This window comes from Canis lupus, chromosome 26 (genome assembly GCF_048164855.1).
Source record: "Canis lupus baileyi chromosome 26, mCanLup2.hap1, whole genome shotgun sequence".
NCBI lineage: Eukaryota > Metazoa > Chordata > Mammalia > Carnivora > Canidae > Canis > Canis lupus.
In genome coordinates, this window is record NC_132863.1 from 9,865,611 (window position 1) to 9,884,148 (window position 18,538).

At 38.2% G+C, this 18,538-nt stretch overlaps 1 protein-coding gene and 1 long non-coding RNA gene across 9 annotated transcripts in view; both read right to left on the bottom strand.

Moving 5' to 3' along the window:
* The window catches only part of MACROD2 (mono-ADP ribosylhydrolase 2), a 1,923,575-nt gene that overhangs the window by 966,756 nt on the left and 938,281 nt on the right, over nucleotides 1-18,538 (bottom strand). The window lies entirely within an intron of this gene.
* The window catches only part of LOC140618057 (uncharacterized), a 59,258-nt gene that overhangs the window by 14,466 nt on the left and 26,254 nt on the right, over nucleotides 1-18,538 (bottom strand). For 2 of the 5 annotated variants that reach the window (XR_012018227.1, XR_012018225.1), the window contains exons 4-5: nucleotides 8,937-9,036; nucleotides 7,539-7,619 (exon numbers count right to left, since the gene is read on the bottom strand). This is a non-coding gene — a long non-coding RNA (uncharacterized lncRNA). Of the gene's footprint in view, nucleotides 1-1,987; nucleotides 2,928-3,770; nucleotides 4,072-6,023; nucleotides 6,411-7,538; nucleotides 7,620-8,936; nucleotides 9,037-18,538 lie in introns of those variants that run through there. The other 3 variants (XR_012018223.1, XR_012018224.1, XR_012018226.1) reach the window with 3 other exon arrangements.

The following is an 18,538-nucleotide window of genomic DNA, read 5'->3' on the forward strand; positions in this document are numbered from 1 at the left end:
GACTGAGAGAAAAAAGGCCTAACAGAACAAGAGCTCAGGAAATGTGCATTCCATGAACATTTGTTTATATGTTCAGTGCACCTGTCCTGACAACAGTTAGTATCATCGTTCAGGCTGGCATCAAGAGTTCCAATTCTCAGGACTCTTAATAACCTGTGCTTTTACTTTCATCATTTTTTTCAAGATTGCTACTATACTCTATATATGTCCCTCAGAAAGTATTAGAAAGAGAAACATTTTTCTTAAGACACAGGAAGTGAATTGCCCTCGTTCTCTAGAAACAAGAGAGTGTGACCTTAAACTCTTGTAAGCATAAAAAACGACTTTATCTCTAAGGTTTCTTTAGAAAGATCCGTACCTTGAACTAGGCAGAGAACTCAATGTACTTAGAGTGGAAAAATGAAAAGGCTGAATCAGGATTTGTTTCTGCCAAATAGAATATGGTTCCAAGAGCTCCCATTTTCCAAGCCTTGTGCTTAGAAGTCCTTTATATCTGGTTGATGATCTTGGCTCCCTTCCACTCAGTATCAGCCTATTCAAGGACACCCAAGAAGAGAGCTATATGCTAAAATAGCCATCCTGCTGCTAATGCACACATTTTCATATAACCATTTTATTTTACTTGCTGCTGTACTTCTAACAAGAAGTTTATCAATAGAACAGAACTGGTTTAATGAGGGCTGACCTATTTTACCAACATCAGTTCTTGGATCTTTGTTTTAAAAACTTGAGGATACCTAGAACTAAACAATTATGTCATGCCACCTTTGGCAATCATAACCCACCCTACTTTCTTCCAAACACTGAGGATTAGATTTGTCATTAAATACATTAGCTTTCACCATTAAAGCGCATGGAACATAGGCAAGGAAATCACATTTTACATTATTAATAACTGGGAAAAATTGTCTAATGTGTGCTCTGTCAAAAAAATTGTTAAAAATTGAGCATAGAGAAAGATAATTAACAACTAGATTTTTGAGATAACAACAAATCTTGGTCAGTTGTAAGCATTCACTTTAGGAGTGTAATATACTAACTTATAAAAGTATAATTTGAAGTTTCAGTTTGATAAATTTCTTTAACATTTATGGAATGTTGTGACTCCTCAGTAATGAACTCATAACTAAATTTTTGTTTTCAGGGATGCCTGGGTTGCTCCGTGGTTGGCGTTTGCCTGCGGCTCGGGGCATAATCATGGAGTCCCAGGATCGAGTCGTGCATCGGGCTCCCTGCATGGAGCCTGCTTCTCCCTCTACCTCTCTGCATTTCTCCCTCTTTCTGTGTCTCTCATGAATAAATAAATAAAATCTTTCAAAAGAAAATTTGTTTTCAGTTCCTCTGAAGCAGCCAAACATTGAGTGAAACAAAAATAAATAATAGATCTAAAATTTCAAAAAGAATATAAAAGAAGTCTGCATAATTAAACATTCATATAATAGATTTATAATTTGTAGCATTTGTATTTCTGAAATTATTATAGCTTAAAACTGCACAAAGACTTTTGGGACATCTTTATTCATTCTAAAAAGATTCAAGGAGCACCTCAAAATACCATATGGTACTATATAATGGGACTTAAAAATAGGAGTTGGTGTTTTTCTTGAAGAGAAAAAATTACACACAATTATTACAATAGAGCACAATGAATATTGGATTTGTGTAAAACTAAATGTACTCAAAGTTGTTTATGGACTTTATAAACTTCATATATTTTGTCAAATACATTAAATTATATCTTCTGATAGATCCAGGCTTTAGGGTTGCTAAATCTATAACAGATTGTATACCAGGTACCAAGATAGCTTAGATTTTGGTTGAACATTATTGCAATCATTTACATAAAATGATCCTTCAGGAACAATATGGAATGTATGCATAATTGTCGCACATATACTTAACAGTCGCACACAATTGTTTAATTGCAGGCTTGCCTGTTTAGAGTTTAATTATTATTTTAATGAAGCAGTAAAAAAGAAGCATGCAAACCACAGATTTAATACAAAGCCACAAAAAAAAAAAAAAAAATACAAAGCCACTGCCACAATTTTAAGGGTATCCTTTCAATCTGTTATTAACTTTGAGCCCTGGTGATCATTTGCTCTGGCTTCAGGTATTAAAAGCATCTCCAACATATAGTGCACATGATGTTTGTTTTTAATTGCTCCGTATAGTAGATTTCACATGGGGAATATATTGGCAAATATTTTATAGACTATAAAAAAATCTTGATAGTTGGATAAATGCTATTGTGCTGCAATTTCCTTCTTATGCTTATAAAAGCAGAGCTTTAAAGGTAATACTTTGATTTCCTGAGAATTCCTGCAGTACTCTACATTTGAAATGGGAGGGAAATGACACTTATGATAATATTTTCATTTTAATTTTAATTTTAATTTATGCTGTTATAAAGGTAACTACTATAAACTTTCATCAGAAGATGCTTCACATCAGACAATGGGAAGGTGGGGAGTAGGAACTAGATGATACTTTATTTGCAAGCAGCATTTAAAAGTATTTGATGTTCACAAGAAAACTGTGAGATTAGGTTATGCCTGCAAAATATCAAAACAACTGGGCAATCTGTTGAGTAGCCAAACTGCACAGTGAAGGTTGTGTGGCTTCAGAAGAGAGGAGTATGGCCAAGCCCTTCAATTTTGCTTGGTTTCTGAGCCACACTGCAGAGGAATGAGTGATTTTGCATCACCTTCTTAAGTCATGTTGCAGATTATTACCATCCATCCCTCTGCTCAGAATGATCGGCTCTTCATTTCAATCACTCAGTTTTACCATGAGGAAAAAACACAAACTGTTTACGTGTGGTGTTCTAAGTTGAGTTCTCTTGAAAGCAGACTAGCACGCAGGGACATTATCAGGAAGGGCTCTTGGGATCCAAGTCTGCAGAAAGAGAGGGGCTGAAGCTGGACCTGGCAAGAAGAACATCAAGAGAAGTCTCAGGAGCTCCAGAAATGGGTTGACCTGTCAGAGCTACCCTGCGTTGAGGTCTAAAGCTCAGGTATTTATACTCCTACCTCAATAAGTCATTAGATGTGGGCTATCCTGGGAAGATGCTAGGACTTTTGAGAAAGATGTTCTCTTTGGCTGAGGCAGTTCAAAAAGGAGACTAACAGCTACAAATTATCTGTCAGCCTAATCCCAGCAGCAGGGAGAGTGAGTCCTTTCTTCCTAAAGGGGGGGTGTGAGTTGCTCATCACAGTATGAATCACACCCAACACTCAAGGTTAGACTGGTCTCAAACTGCACTTTTATTTTTTAGTACTATTTTTTAGTTTGTTTACATCTCTTTTCTTTTTAAAAAATTTTAATTCCAGCACAGTTAACATACAATGCTATATTAGTTTCAGGCATGCAATATAACAATTCAACAACTCGATACATCACTCAGTGCTCATCATGATAAGTGTACTCTTAATCCCCTTCCCCTATTTCACCTATCTCTCCACTCTGATAACCATCTGTGTGTATATACACACACACACACATACACACAACATCTTCTTTATCCATTCATCTCTGCATGGACACTTGGGCTGGCTTCCATACTTTAGCTATTGTAAATAGTGCTACAATAAATATAAGGATGCAGATATCCTATCCAATTAATTAGCATTTCCTTATTCTTTGGGTAACTATCCAGTAGTGCAGTTACTGGGCCATATGGTAGTTCAATTGTTAATTTTCTGACGAACTTCCATACTGTTTTCAACAGTGGTTGCACCAATTTACATTCCCACCAACTGCACATGAGAGTTTCTTTTATTATAAATCCTCACCAACACTCGTTTCTTATATTTTTTATTTTAGCCATTCTGACATGTATGAGGTGATATCTCAGTGTAGTTTTGATTTGCATTTTCCTGTTGACGAATAACGTTGAACATTTTTTCATGTGTCTGTTGGCCATCTGTATGTCTTCTTTGGAAAAATGTCTGTCTGTTCATGTCTTCTCTCCATCCCAACTGCTCTTCTGTTTTATCTCTTTTCTTCTCCATGGATTCTCCTAACTAGAATTGTGCCAATTCTCTCCAAACACATCTGCATAAATGGAGGCTATGAGGACAGAAGGACAACTTTGCAGCTAGAGTGACCTGAGATCCAATTCCTGCTCTGATCCTTTCTGACTGATGGGTTCAGAACAATTCAGTCCATCCTTCTCTAGCTTGGATTCCTAACCTGCAAAATGTGAATTGTAGTACTGACACTGTTGTTAGATTATTGGAAAGACTAAGATAATACCTATAAAGGTTGTAAAAGTTAGGTCTCTTTTGCTTGCAAGTGACAAAAAACCAATTGGAAAAGGTTTAAACCAAAAGGAATTACATGACTAAAAGGTCCAAGAGTAAAATCTATTCATTTACAGCTGGATTCAAAGCTCAAACAATAGGCCTCCATCTCTCTCCAACCCTCAGTTCTTGCCTCTCACCACATGTGTTGACTCTTGTCATGTTCCATGCACTAGTTAGTCTGACAGACTAGATCACTAGTCTCAATTTTTTCACTCCTGCCTACAATAAAATAATCTATCCAATAAAATACCTTGCCATGGTTTTGTGGTTTTTGAAGTGTACTTTCTGCTCCCTTGACTTTGTGGCTTGCTCTGGCTATGAATGTTACTGGACATGAGAGTAGCAGAGGCTAGTGCCAGCATGACAAGCCTTGCCTCAGGAGTGTGTCATTCATCTGCCTGCCATGTAGTAGCTTCTTGTCCAAGGCAGGTGAGACACATGATGAGCAGATGTGAACCTAACCTAGAATCCTGAGTTCGGAGTCCAATCCAACTAGCCCAACTAAGTCACAGCCAATCTGTTGCCCATGATTGAGAAATAAATGCCCGTTGTTCTAATACACTGAATTTGGGGACAATGTATTATGATGCAGTATTATTGCAGCCATGATATATTGACAGAGATGCCAATAACTTTAAGCCTCCATATACTCTAGGATTTGAATCTAGCAACAAAGAGAGCACCAACTCCCAAAACTAGTTCTGCAGAATGAACCTCAGGGGCTATTGTTGACCAAACATAAGTCTGTGCCTATCTCCAACACAGTCACAGATATCAGAAGGGAAAGCGATTTTTTCACTAGTCAGGCCTGGGTGACTATATTGCCAGTAGGAAAAGGGGCCTTACTCTGAGACTAAGGTTAATGTTAATGGACATCGAGAAGCCAGAAAAGGAATGCATGCCCACCAAATGTCAATATAAATACCTCTCTCTTTTTTGCTCAAACTCTCCAGCCTACCTAGAGTGCCATGTGTGCTCCTCCTAGGCCCAAGTATACGGCAGGCACGTAAGCTGTGGCCGCTGGGCCTTGCAGGCAACAGACTCACAAGGGGTCATGGCCAAGGTGCAGAGCAGACCCATCCAGGAGCTTCATTCGAAGTGCAATTTTTAGGCTGCTGAGGCTGGGATGGCTGAGCTCCCAAGGCAGCTCTAAGGTAGAACAATGATCAGCTGCAGCAGCTGTGCAGACAACTGGAGCCCGGGAATGGGCTAGGGGGAGCTGAGGCAAGGCAGGTGGTGGCTTTTATCTTTTCCACGCCTGGCAGGGCCCATTAGTGACTGGCTCAATATGACAGAGCGAACTCTGCTTTCCTATTCAGATGGGAAAAGAAAACTCAACGGGGTAAAGCGACTGCAGCACCAGCTGTATGAAATTAAAAAGGTTTGCTCTTTCCTACCAGATCCAAATGCTATTTGAACTGCTAAGGTATTCATAGAGACTCTGGGGTTTCCCAAGCACCTTATTATTTTCATGCTTGCCCCCCCCCCCCCAATTACGGCAGGGGTGTTTTCTTCATCCAAGGCAATTTGCTTGAATGAGCTGTTTACTGTAGCCTGCCTGGGGTCTGGATGTTCATTTACTCACAGACACTCTTTAAACAAACAGCCATGAGTTTGGACTCCTGTTCTTCAGTTTAGAGAAAGAGTCTAAATGACTTGACACAGGACTTCTGTGGTCTTACCTTTTTATTATTATTGTTGCCATCATTGTTGCCAAACTTTCACTGTTCTTGATGGTTTGCCATGGTTGGCATTTTCCTCGTTTATTTCCCATCTCCCAATAAAAAATTAATGACAAAATATTTTGAAATTCTATCAAGTCATTGTGAATCTGTGGGTTCATATGGGTACCAAATAAGAAAAAATCCAACTCGGAATGACTCTAATAATAAGAGGAATTTACTATTCACATAACTGGAATATATAGAGGTAGAATGGGCTGAGGATAAAATGACGGAAAGGCTCTACTTCTTTCCATCTCTTCTCTCTGCCTTATACTTTATGTTTCATGCTGTTATCGGTCCCCTTTGGCTCATAATATGCCTTCCAACAGTATAAAGGCTCTGTGCTTCTTCATTCATAACCAGAGGTAGAGACCAGAGTCTGACAAGGTCACAAAAAGTCCTGAGCTTCCCTTGTTAAAACCACATGACCAACACTAGACCAAACACTATACCCAAGGGAATGGGAAGTAATAATATGCTTAAACACATTATGGCCTCCCCTGCAGCTGAGGATGATCCGTTCACACAGACCACATGGATGACAGTGGCAGAGATGGATTTCCGCAGGAAATTCCAGGAGATGTTACTACAGAGAAAGCTTCTTCCATGAAGGACTAAGTCCTAAGAGAATTGATGGCTTAAATGCTGTTTCAGTAAATACCAGTGTCTGTGCCCTCCTCAAAGTTTACAGCCACACCTTTCCAAAGTGCTCTGATGAGACCAGGGCCAGGAAAATATAGCAAGAAGAATGTGGGGAAACATAGAGCCCTGTGTTCATTGACCTCACAGGTGTGAGCATATATACACATTGATTAGATGATAGAAGAAAAGTTTACCTGTTGATATGGAAAATATACTATGGCTCTAAAAATATCAATTAAAAAGTCACAGTTGATATTTAATAAAGGATATTCTCTCTCTCTCTCTCTCTCTCTCTCTCTCTCTCTCCCTCCTTCCCTCCCTTTCCCTCAACTTTTACTCATTCTTCTATACTGAGACAAAAGGATCTGCCCTCCCTCCCTCTTGCTTCCTCCCTCCCTCTCACTCCTTCCCTTCCTCCATCCTTCTACCTTTCCTCTTCCCACCACATAGGAAATCTATTGCAAGATATCACAAATGGCAAAACCACTGACCCCAAATGACACTCTGTCTCAGATCAGAAAGTGGTGTCAACTCAAAGATGGCAGAGGAGTCAGGAGGTCTGTGGACAAGCCACATTCATTGCTCTGTCAACCCTCATGAGAGAGTACAAGTGAAAGGGCCTGACTTGAACATTAATCCATTTTGAATCTGTCTGCCACACAAGGAAGCAGTTGTCACTAGCATCCAACAGCATTGCTTTTTTTCTATCTTTATACGTGGCTGTGATGGTCCACAGCACAGTTGAGGATAAAACTCCAAAATATAAGTAAATTGAAGCCAGATTCACTCAGTGACTTTGGAGGAAACCAATAGGAGAAACAAACCCATAAGAGAAACAAACCTAAAAATAGGTATTTCAACTTACTGTGCAATTAGGTATGAACTTTTTTGGGATTTCCTGATACACGCAAAACATTTTCAGACACAGCAACAAAGTCACGGATGCCTATTTAAAACAACAACAACAACAACAACAACACTGTAGGGGCACCTGGGTAGCTCAGCTGGTTGAGAGTCTGACTCTTAATCTTAGCTCAGGTCTTGATCGCAGTGTCATCATGAGTTTGGGCCCCATGTTGGCCTCCATGCTGGGCATGGAGCCTACTTCAAAAAAAAAAAAAAATCAAACTTAGGCTAATTTGCTTCCTAGCTTATTTATTACTATTATTTCTTTTTAAAAAAGATTCTATCTATCTATCTATCTATCTATCTATCTATCTATCTATCTATCATCTATCTATTTATGTGAAAGAGAGAGAGACTGTGTGTGAGCGGGGAGAGGGGAAGAGGGAGAAAGAATCTTGAGCAGACCCCCTACTGAGCAGGAAACCTGATGTAGGGCTAGATCTCACAACTCTGAGATATTGACATGAGCAGAAACCAAGAGTCAGACACTTAACTCACTGTGGCGACCCAGGCTTCCTATTACTAGTATTTCTATTTTTGCTTTCCTTGTGTTATTAAGCCAAAAATATTTTAAAAATCAAAATAGAAATATAGATCAGTAAATTAATGGATATTCTGGATATTTCAGGGACTAATAGGAACAAATGTTATTTTAAGAAATACTCAAAGCATAAATAGAAGGAATGTTGTGTCCCCAAATCTTATGTATACATGAGTAGAATGAATGCTAATCATTATTTAAGTTATTTGTTGTCATCTGGCTGCATTTACCTATAATCATAAAATTAAATGACCTGCCTTGTATATTTGTTTTAGGCATGACTATTAGGTTTGTGATAACTTGGGACTATATTTCATTGTTCAAGTAAAGTATAATGAGAAATTATTTAGGTGCTTTCTCCCACTGTGTGCTTCTGCTACAGGGGAAGAGATGAAGGTGGAGCAAACATTTAAAGGAAGGTCTTGGGATCCCTGGGTGGCACAGTGGTTTGGCGCCTGTCTTTGGCCCAGAGCACGATCCTAGAGACCCGGGATCGAATCCCACATCGGGCTCCCGGTGCATGGAGCCTGCTTCTCCCTCTGCCTATGTCTCTGCCTCTCTCTCTTTCTCTCTCTGTGACTATCATAAATAAATAAAAAAAATTAAAAAAAATTTATAAAGGAAGGTCTTAGAGTAAATGTGTAACTATCTAAATGGTGGTATGGTGCTCCTACACTTTCTGGCTGGTTTTGACTCTCTAAAATAAGATTCTACTTAAAGTAAGGAAGATGAGTAATGCTATTTATTTAGTCTTACAAGTCTTACAAAGCTCACATTTCAAAAACATTTTTTTCTTCTTTTTACTTTTGCCCTTACCATTTCTGGCTATCATTATGACATGCTTCTCAATGGTGTGGTGGATTTCTGCACAGGAACATGTTGTTTTTGGATTTATAAATGTTTGAACTCTCCAATCCTAGAGTAAAAGCATCATGTGAGCCAGTTTTATAAAGTTGAGGTTAAAACAACAAAGGAAACATAATCTTGCCAATAACACGAGGGCTAGACACTTTATATATTGGGGAAAGAAGAGAGAATAATACCACTTGCTTCTAAATCAAAATTCTGTTGGAAGTCATTAGATAAATTTTCAGGAAACACCATAACTAAGCTGAAACAATTATGCAGTGTAAAAAAATAGGGGGAGTGGGACGAGATCTCTGTGGCTCAAAGAGTGGAAAAATTATTAAGAAAAAAAAGGTGGGTGGGGATTTAGTTTATCTTCCATCACAAGATATTTAAATTTCTTAAAATCAGGAAAAAATATTGGCTTGATTATAATAAAAACCCAAGAGGGATATTTAGTGTCATGCTACACTTTTGCTAGAAAGGACAAAAAATTCTCTCCTTAGAAATTCGGGGTAATAATAATTCCTGCTTTCAGACCTCTCTCATCTGAATCCAGAATGGCAAGTGTGAGAAGACACACACCTGGGGTGATGATGGTTTTCCTTCTCCCTCCCTCATTAGTGTGAAAAGTTGATCAGAGGGGCCAGAAGACACCTGAGGAACCATTAGAATCCCATAGCAATCTTTAGGAAGGTTTTATGAATCTTCTGTAATGTTATGATGACAGATTTTGCCAAGAATCCTATATGTTTCAGGCTTCTTCAGGGAAGGATCAAATTAAGGGGCATATTTTTAAACTTGCTGTCTTGATGGAGTGTCTGGAGACCCAAGATCAGCCTGACCTAGGCTGTCCCCTGTGGCACCCATAATGAATGGGCCAGGATACAGGGAAGCTCGGTACAACTGCTGGCTTTTTCCTGAGACAAGGTGCCTTCTCTTATGCTGGAGCTGTACAACCTACATTTGCAGCAAGAGACCCAATGCCTCCTATGTAATCACTGTTCCATCACAGACTAGCCTGCTCAACCCCATGGGTTCTCCTGTTTGCATGAGTAGAGACAGCCACATTACGACTGCACTTTCTGGCAGTCAGATTTTTAAGCTTTCCAACACCTCCACCAAACAGAATAGGAGAAAAGAAGGGGAAAAAAATCCATCCAACCATGACATAAGATGCTTAAATACTTTTAAAGAGAGTGGGCTAAGATACAGTTATCTTAGTAAGATGGTAATGAGACTAGTTCATTAAATTAAAAAGTACTAAATAAACCAGCTCCAGTCATGCTATTCCACCCACTGAAGTACCTTTTACTAACTTTGAATCCTTCTGGTTTGTGTGGACTCACCCATTTTATAAAAAGAGAATCGGTCCTTCTTTTTAAACACCAAAGAACCACTAGCATTTACTTATTTCTGCCTAATAAGATAGTTGTCTGCATATCTGTCTTTATCACCAGAGAAATTCCAAGTTTATAATATTGTTTCCAAAGTCCTAACTCCCAAAATCACAAAATGTGACCTAAATTGGAGACAGGGGCTGTCAAATGTGGTTAAAATCAGGTCTCTGGGGTTCATTCTAATCCAATATGGTTGGTGTCCTTATAAAAAAGGACAAATGGAAACAGAGATACAGACCCACACATAGGGAACATGCCATGCGAAAATGGGGTACCACTACAGAATGCCAGCAAACCACCAGAGGCTAGGAAGAGGCAAGGGAGGATTCCCCTACGTGTTTCAGAAGGAACATGGCTCTGCTGACACCTGGTTCTGGACTTCTGGCTTCCAGAACTGTGAGACAAAATCCAGTTGTTCTAAGCCATGAAGTTTGTGTAACTTTGTTATAACAGCCCCAGGAAATGGATGTACACTCCTGAGATGTTCTCCCTTCACAGAAAGGAAAAATTAAATAATTTAATAGCAATTTACAGTAATTAAAATACTTCACTAGGTTCCCCTCTCCTTCAACACTTACCAAATGGATTTTAGTTCCATCAAACCTGTTCACTTTAGTGGCTGGGGAAAGTCTTCAATCCTTAACATTCTGATTGCTTGCAAACAATCTAGTGACAACTGCTATCTTTATCTGGGCTTTACCATTTTTTCATGCTATTTATCACCAACATGAAATTTGTTTTCTCTACCCTACTAGACCAGAAGCCCTATGAGGACAGGGAGATTTTTTTCGGTTTTGCCACAGTGTCTGGCACATGACAGTCTAGTAAATGCTCATTGTGTGGTAAACCAATATCTATGCGAGGTACAGTGATAGGATTCACTTCAGGTCAAGAAGGAAGCAGGGCAGGGGAACTCTGTTCTGCAGCGGGGTTAGCTGATTGCTGCCCTGAAATACTTACCCACATTCCCCTTTATCATAACTCAAATCCCACAGTTCTTTCCTCTTTGGATTAAAGGGAACAAGTGGGAGATGTGCTAGTCTGGGCATCAAGTGACTGATTTTAAAACACAGCTTTTCTAACTTGCCCAAGTTAAGAAAAACCTCGTTTACAAAAACTTATTAGTTAATGACACTGTCAAAAGGAAGTGAAAGAACAACACAATGGCAGGGCAAATAATGAGTTTTAGCTAAGAGAGTTGAGGTTTTTATCATTTAGAGGCATTAGTCACAGCCTCGTAAAGTTTCAATTTTAACTCATCTGAAAAATGGGAGAAAATAAAGCATTACAACTTCTCTTATTCTACAAAAGTGTGACAAGAATTTTGCTGGTTAATGGACAAAGTTAAAGTGGAGATCAAAAAGCAATTCATGCTATATTTCTTTCATGCTATATATATTTCGTGGCTTCTAAGATATACTTTAAAAAGAACACTGTCACATTATTTTAAATTTCTATGAAACTCTAAGGAGTCTTAAAATCAGTGGGTGAAATATGTTAGAAAACAAACATTTTATTTCAACTAAATACAGAATAGCACCTTAATTTGCGAATCTTTTCACAGAGACAAACTATTCACTGTACATGAATCTGATAGGCAGCTTGACACTCCTGTGCTTTTAGTGAATTTCCTGTACTGTGGAGGCAGACAGCAAAAACCCTCAGTTTCTAGACTTCCATGGAGCTAGGATTCTGAATGCAAATTGGGTTTCTCCCATTGGATTTGCCTGTACGTGTTTTGGGAAGGAGAATGGAGGAAGGGAGCTCTTTGGCTGTTTTTGACAGGCAAGACTCCTTTCAGATTTACAGAGGTTCCGTGAAGTATCACTCCGAGAAGAGCTGCTTGCTTTGGGAGCATGGAAAGGCAGTTGCGGTGGTCACGGAGGCAGAAGCCTCCAGATTCTCTACTGTCTTGAGCATGTGGAGGAGGTGGCAGCTCCCCGGTAAGCCGGTTCCCACATAATTGTTCAGGGTCATTCCTGGAGGCTCAGGAGAGAGGCCCATCTCCCTGCTCCCTTTTGCTATGTCATAAGCACCTTATTGCCTAACATGCTCTTTCACTTAAAATAGCTGAAATATCACTATCTGAAAGAAGTCTTTTTTGATATGAGATTTCAACAAAAATTGCATAGTTTATTTGCTATTATGTGAGTCTCCACAACACACCTTCCTGAATATTTTTCACACTAAATATTTCAACCCTCCTTTGTTTTTCTGTCTGTTCACCGTGACTAATATTTGACTTTGACTTTGACTAATATTTCTATTAGTATGAGAACCCATTCATTTTCCTCAAACTAGAACCCTTTTTAACCGTTCATTCATATTCTTTTTTTATGATTTTATTTATTTATTCATGGGAGACACACAGAGAGAGGCAGAGACACAGGCAGAGGGAGAAGCAGACTCCCTGTGGGGACCCTGAGGTGAGACTAGATCCTGGGACCCCGGGATCATGCCTTGCGCCGAAGGCAGACACTCAACCACTGAGCCACCCAAGGGTCCCTGTTCACTCATATTCTGAGAGTTCAGTAGCCAATATTTCCATGTCCCATTTCTCTTTATTCATCATCCTACTTCTTCATTTTCATTCATATTCTCACACATCTGCATGGTTGATCCAGCATTTTCTCCCTTACATCTTGGAGCTCCATACCTGCCAGAGTTAGGGTCTCATTTTGGGTTCTGAGTCTAAGACCTTTAGCCTCTTCGCAGCTCCTGCTCCCCAACTGCCCAATTCATCTTCACACTCACATATCATATGGATTACTCGTAACTTCATGTGGAAGATGCTTTCTGTCCCATATATAACAATCAGAGGATCTCATTTAAGTGATATCCCTCACTAATTAGTGAAATAAGACAAGGGATAAATTCAGGACTGAGTGGAAGTTCAGATGAAATGTTTCCCCTGGATGTCAGAGAGCAGGTATGCATACCTATAAGAAAAAAATAGATGATAGATAGATGATAGATGATATAGATGATAGATGATAGATAGATAGATAGATAGATAGATAGATAGATAGATAGATGATAGATATATAGATTATGTTTCCAGTTCTGTTTGCCACTGAATCTTGACTAATGTAGCAGTGTCTACTAGCTGAAATTCCAAGTTGTCCTTCTTGCGCTAACCTCACTTATGATGTACTATTATTTCTAGAACCAGAGTATAATGTATGACAAGGCAATCGGAGTAAAATTTTCCTAGTTTCTTATAATTTCCCCTAATCTTCTAAAAGGGTCTTATCCATATTTACTTTGACAACATTTTTTGAAAGCAACTGGCTTTCATCAAAGTTTTGCAACATCTTACATCTTAGATTTATTTTCATAGAGACAACAACTCTCTTTGTTTGCCTAACACTAAACCAATTGGGATAAACGGGTTTGAGGGAAAACTGACTCTTAATAATTGAACATTGCAGTTTATGGGAGCAAAGCACTCAGCCTTTCTAAAGAGTAGCCAGCCAGCGCAAGATCAACATGCCATGAACATAGCAAAAACATTTTACAGAGATAATAGAAGGCATGTTTATTCTGTTGACTCTGTTAGGTGATGATAATTTCCCAAACTTTTCCTGAACCAATCTTACAGTTCTTTTGTTTTATTTGTGTGTCTTTCATAAAGATTGAAAATATTTTTTTATAAAACACCTAGTACAGCACCCAGAATAACCATAGGCACTGAATGAATATAACTATTATGTTTATGGAAATAATGAATTTAGGCTAGAGATGATATATAAGGTCTCTGTATTGCAAAAGATTGTAGTAATTGTATGAGGCCAAATTATTTATTCTAATCAAGCTCTTTGAGTCAAATATTATTCAGGGAATCTGTATCAACAGATTACACAATTATCAACCAAAACACTGTAGCTCAAATTGGTTGAACAAGGAACTAGCCAGTTATCAAAACAGCCCTTACGGAATAGAAGTTTGATTGATAGGGTGGCTGGACTGAGCAGAGCACAAATTGTGGGGATGTCTGGGGGCTAGGATGGTTCCATAATACAAGAGCTACCATAGGTGGGGCTAAATTCTAGCCAAAGCTGGGAAAGTACTTAAAGATAGACGAACCAGGGGCTAAAGGAGACAGACTTCCACTATCGCATCAAAGCCAGATGTAAGGCATGTGAGTGTCACTTTCACATTAACTAAAATTCACTCTTAGAGAATTAAAATGTATGGTATGCACCAGAGCTCTCCAACAACAAGAATATTCAATTAAGTAGAACATACCATTCCTTTGCCATGTGAGATAAGGTGGAGTTTGCTGTTCTTACACTCACAAACTCCCACTTGAGCAAGTCTGTACACAAGACATTTGGAAGTTCCCATGAAACAAACAGACGCCTTGGGCTTCTGCAGGTGAATTTAATCATTACCATATTATTACAATGATGAAAGACATGCTGGAAATTGTATTCCTTAGAGCCAACCACAGTTATAGGAAATTCCTGTCTCTTCTACTCTGTCAATAACATCTGCCATAAGATACTGAGGGGTTTACCTTTGGCAGAAGCTTTTTCCACAATTGTTTTTATGTTTGAAGGTGGTTATTTTATTTAGCAAAACAGCCAGGAGGTCTTTGGAGCTTCCCATCTCATTAGTTAAACCGATACTTCATTACATCATTCATATCTAGATTTTTATCACAAATGAATACATTGTTCTTCCATCCAGAAAGACAAAATAACTTTCAAATAGTGATCCTAACTTCCTCTGTACTCTTCACAATTCTATAACTTTGGGGGGACACCGCCTAAAGGGAAGTTCTGAAGAGAATGTAGGAATTAAGCATTTCTTCTCCCAAGTCTACAAAGTTGCATATCCCAGAGTGAGTGCTTATGAGGTTATTCAGGGAAATGGAACACTGGGACCTTTACTGCCTCTGTTGGTGAATAAAACACATTTAACAGTAAGTAGTTTGAATAAAAATCCATTCAGAAATCCCAGAGAATACAGTTTCCATTTATCACAACCAAAGGGCTCTAGAATCAATGACAGTTTATTCACTTATGTGCCTTCCTTGTGGCTGCACCATAGTTTGGAGGTGGAAAAACAAGTGGCTGTCGCTGTTATTTAATCTGAAGCTAAAGTAAGATTGCCTTCAGTGACAAAAGAAATAAAATAATATGTGGATGTGTGTGTGTTTGTATGTAAAGAGCTAGCTAACTAGTTGATAGTATACTCATTTAAGAAGACTAACTGCTTCATTAGTGTAATTAAAGATATGTTTAAAAAGGATGTTGAAACTACTAGTTAATGAGAAATTCCCCATCATTCTCACACTTCCATGACAGTACTTCCTTTAGAAGTTGACTGTGAGATAGTTTTATGACTTGTTTTTACTTCTTGTGACTTGGTTAAAGTGAAGCCCAGGTAGATAAGGATAACAAAAAGAGGAGGGGGACTCATTATTTCTCAATTATTTCCTGTGGCCATAAGAAAAATGTCAGCAAAGCCTCCATTCTCTGAAATTCAACTACACCAATTATTCCTATTACTATTAGAGTTGTTTAATAACTAATCTAGTGATTTGTTTGTTTGTTTGTTTGTTTTTTCCCAGACCAGAGGCTGCTTGGCAAAAGGAAACATGTTTGTTCAGCTTAGTAACCCTAGGAACCCACATGGGGTATGAGGCCTAGATGGCACCTAGTAAATACTATTTTATTAGTGAAGAAATACATGAATGCATTTTGTATTTAGTATTGTTTCATACCCTTTTATATAAACTGTGTGTCCTATTTCCCCTATGTTGGAAGGCTGAGGTTCACAGGTCCACACCATAAATAGCCCTTAGAAAGTATTCTGTTTGGTGCATGGTGATTGCAATAGTGCTTGTTATTTTCTAACTGGATTGGTTTTGAAATTGGAAGATTTCATGTTTGTTTGTTTGAGAGAGAGATATTTTAAGTTTCTTTTGAAAAATCAAGATTTCATAGCAATAGAGTACCCAAATTCCTGCAATACTATATCAGTTGGAACTGAGTAGAGCCAGTCATGTTCAGAAAATGCCAGTTTAAGACCACACCTCATGGTCTTCAGGACATTGAGGCAAATTATCAGGCTCCATTTATAATGGCACACCCTTTCTTGTTTGTCTTACCCCAGGACCACTTTGCTCTTTTAGATTATGTCCGTGGTCCTTTTAGGCCTTCGAGTTTGTACCCACATTAAACCTAGACATATTTTTCTTTTCCCATTTTGTGTATGCACCAGAAAATGAGTAAATATTGGTTGATAATGATCATTGATGATAATGATATGAAAACCAACCAATAAGATAATATGTCCTAGACGTCACTCCTCAAAAAATAAATCCCACTAGAAAAACTCAAGTTTTCAGTTCTCAGACTTTTGTTTTCAAATTAATTTAGTCAAACTGAACATAGACAAAGCATGTTGCATTGAACTACAAGCCAATGAGAAATTAATAACAATAATAGTGTATTTTAAGTAAATATTAAAATGTAATTAAACATGGAGAGTTTGACTCTGGATTTGACCATTTGTCCCTAAACATTTAAGAAGGAACATGGACAAATGTCCACTCTAGCCAACAGAGCAGACAACAAATAAGAAGAAGCAGAGTGCTGCACTACTTTCTTCTCTTATCCCTCAGATAGTGGCTCTTAAAATGAAGGCGAAAAATTGAAGACCCAGATACAGAGTCCCTGAGTAATTGAGTGTTGAGTGAACTGCCCTCAGACAAAAGCACTTTTAGAGGTGATCTGGTAGTTTATCAAATGAACATTTACTCACTGACAGCTGTAGTACTCAGAGTGTTCTGGGTTTCTCTCTTTCCCAAACACCCATTTTCTATAGCTGTTGAGACATTTTACTGGCTATCAATCTAACTCTGTGTGTCCAGAATCCTGCCATTATTCCCCAGATCATAGATGTACAAGATATCGTAATCTACAGCATTTACCAGACTTTTCATATCTTCTCACTCTGCAATAGTTTTTGCTAGGGCCTGATGAAGGGAAAATCGTGGTATAGTACAGTGAAGGCAAAGTTTGGTATTGTTTGGCCCTATACACATCTATAATTAAAGTACAGCCTAAATCAAAATTATTTTTTTGAATTATCTCTTTTGAAATTATTAAGGTATTATAAGCATGTAGAAACACATAGAGAATAACCTGTGTATTTGCCGCCCATCTATATTAAATTTTAATATGCTGCTATATTGACTTTGGAAGTATTCATTCAAATGTAATGCACATACAACAAAGTAGACAAATCTTAAGTTGTATGGCTAGGTGAATGTCTACAAAAGGAACAACGTCCTGTACCACCCCCCAAGAACAAACTATGGAACATGACCCAAATTCCAGAACCCTTGTTTATACCTATTCCCAATCATTTTTAAGAGATCTTAATAGTGGGGAATATAAGTCTACCAAGTTTGTTCCTTTCAAAACTTTCTTGCAATTTTGGGTTCTTAATTTCCTTATTTTTTTTTTAGACTCATCTTGCTACATCACACACACGCGCGCACTCACACACACACACACACACCACATATACACACATTCACCAAAGTTAGGTGCTGAAAATTTTTATTTACTGCGCTAAAGATCACCTTGGATCTGTCTTTTAATTTACTGAACATGGCATATCTTTCCATTAATTTATGTCTTACTTTATTTCTCTAAGTAATGTTTTGAATTTTGTATGTAGAGGTCTCTTTTTTTTTTTTTTTAAGATTTTTATTTATTCATGAGAGACACAGAGAGAGGCAGAGACCTAGGCAGAGGGAGAAGTAGTCTCCCTCTTCAGGGAGCCTGATGCAGGACTTGATCCCCAGGATCACAACCTGAGCCAAAGGCAGATGCTCAACTACTGAGTCACCCAGGTGCCCTTTGTAGAGGTCTTGTATGCATTTTGTTGAATTCCTAGGAATCTGATAATTCCCCCAAATTTGATATTTTCTGAAGTTATAAATTGCATAATATTTTCTTCTTTAAAACATATATACACATATATATCTACATATAAAACATATATACATATATATGTATTTTAAATTTTTATGGGCTTAATTTTTTTTTAATTTTTATTTATTTATGATAGTCACACACACACACACACACACACACACACACACAGGCAGAGACACAGGCAGAGGGAGAAGCAGACTCCATGCACCGGGAG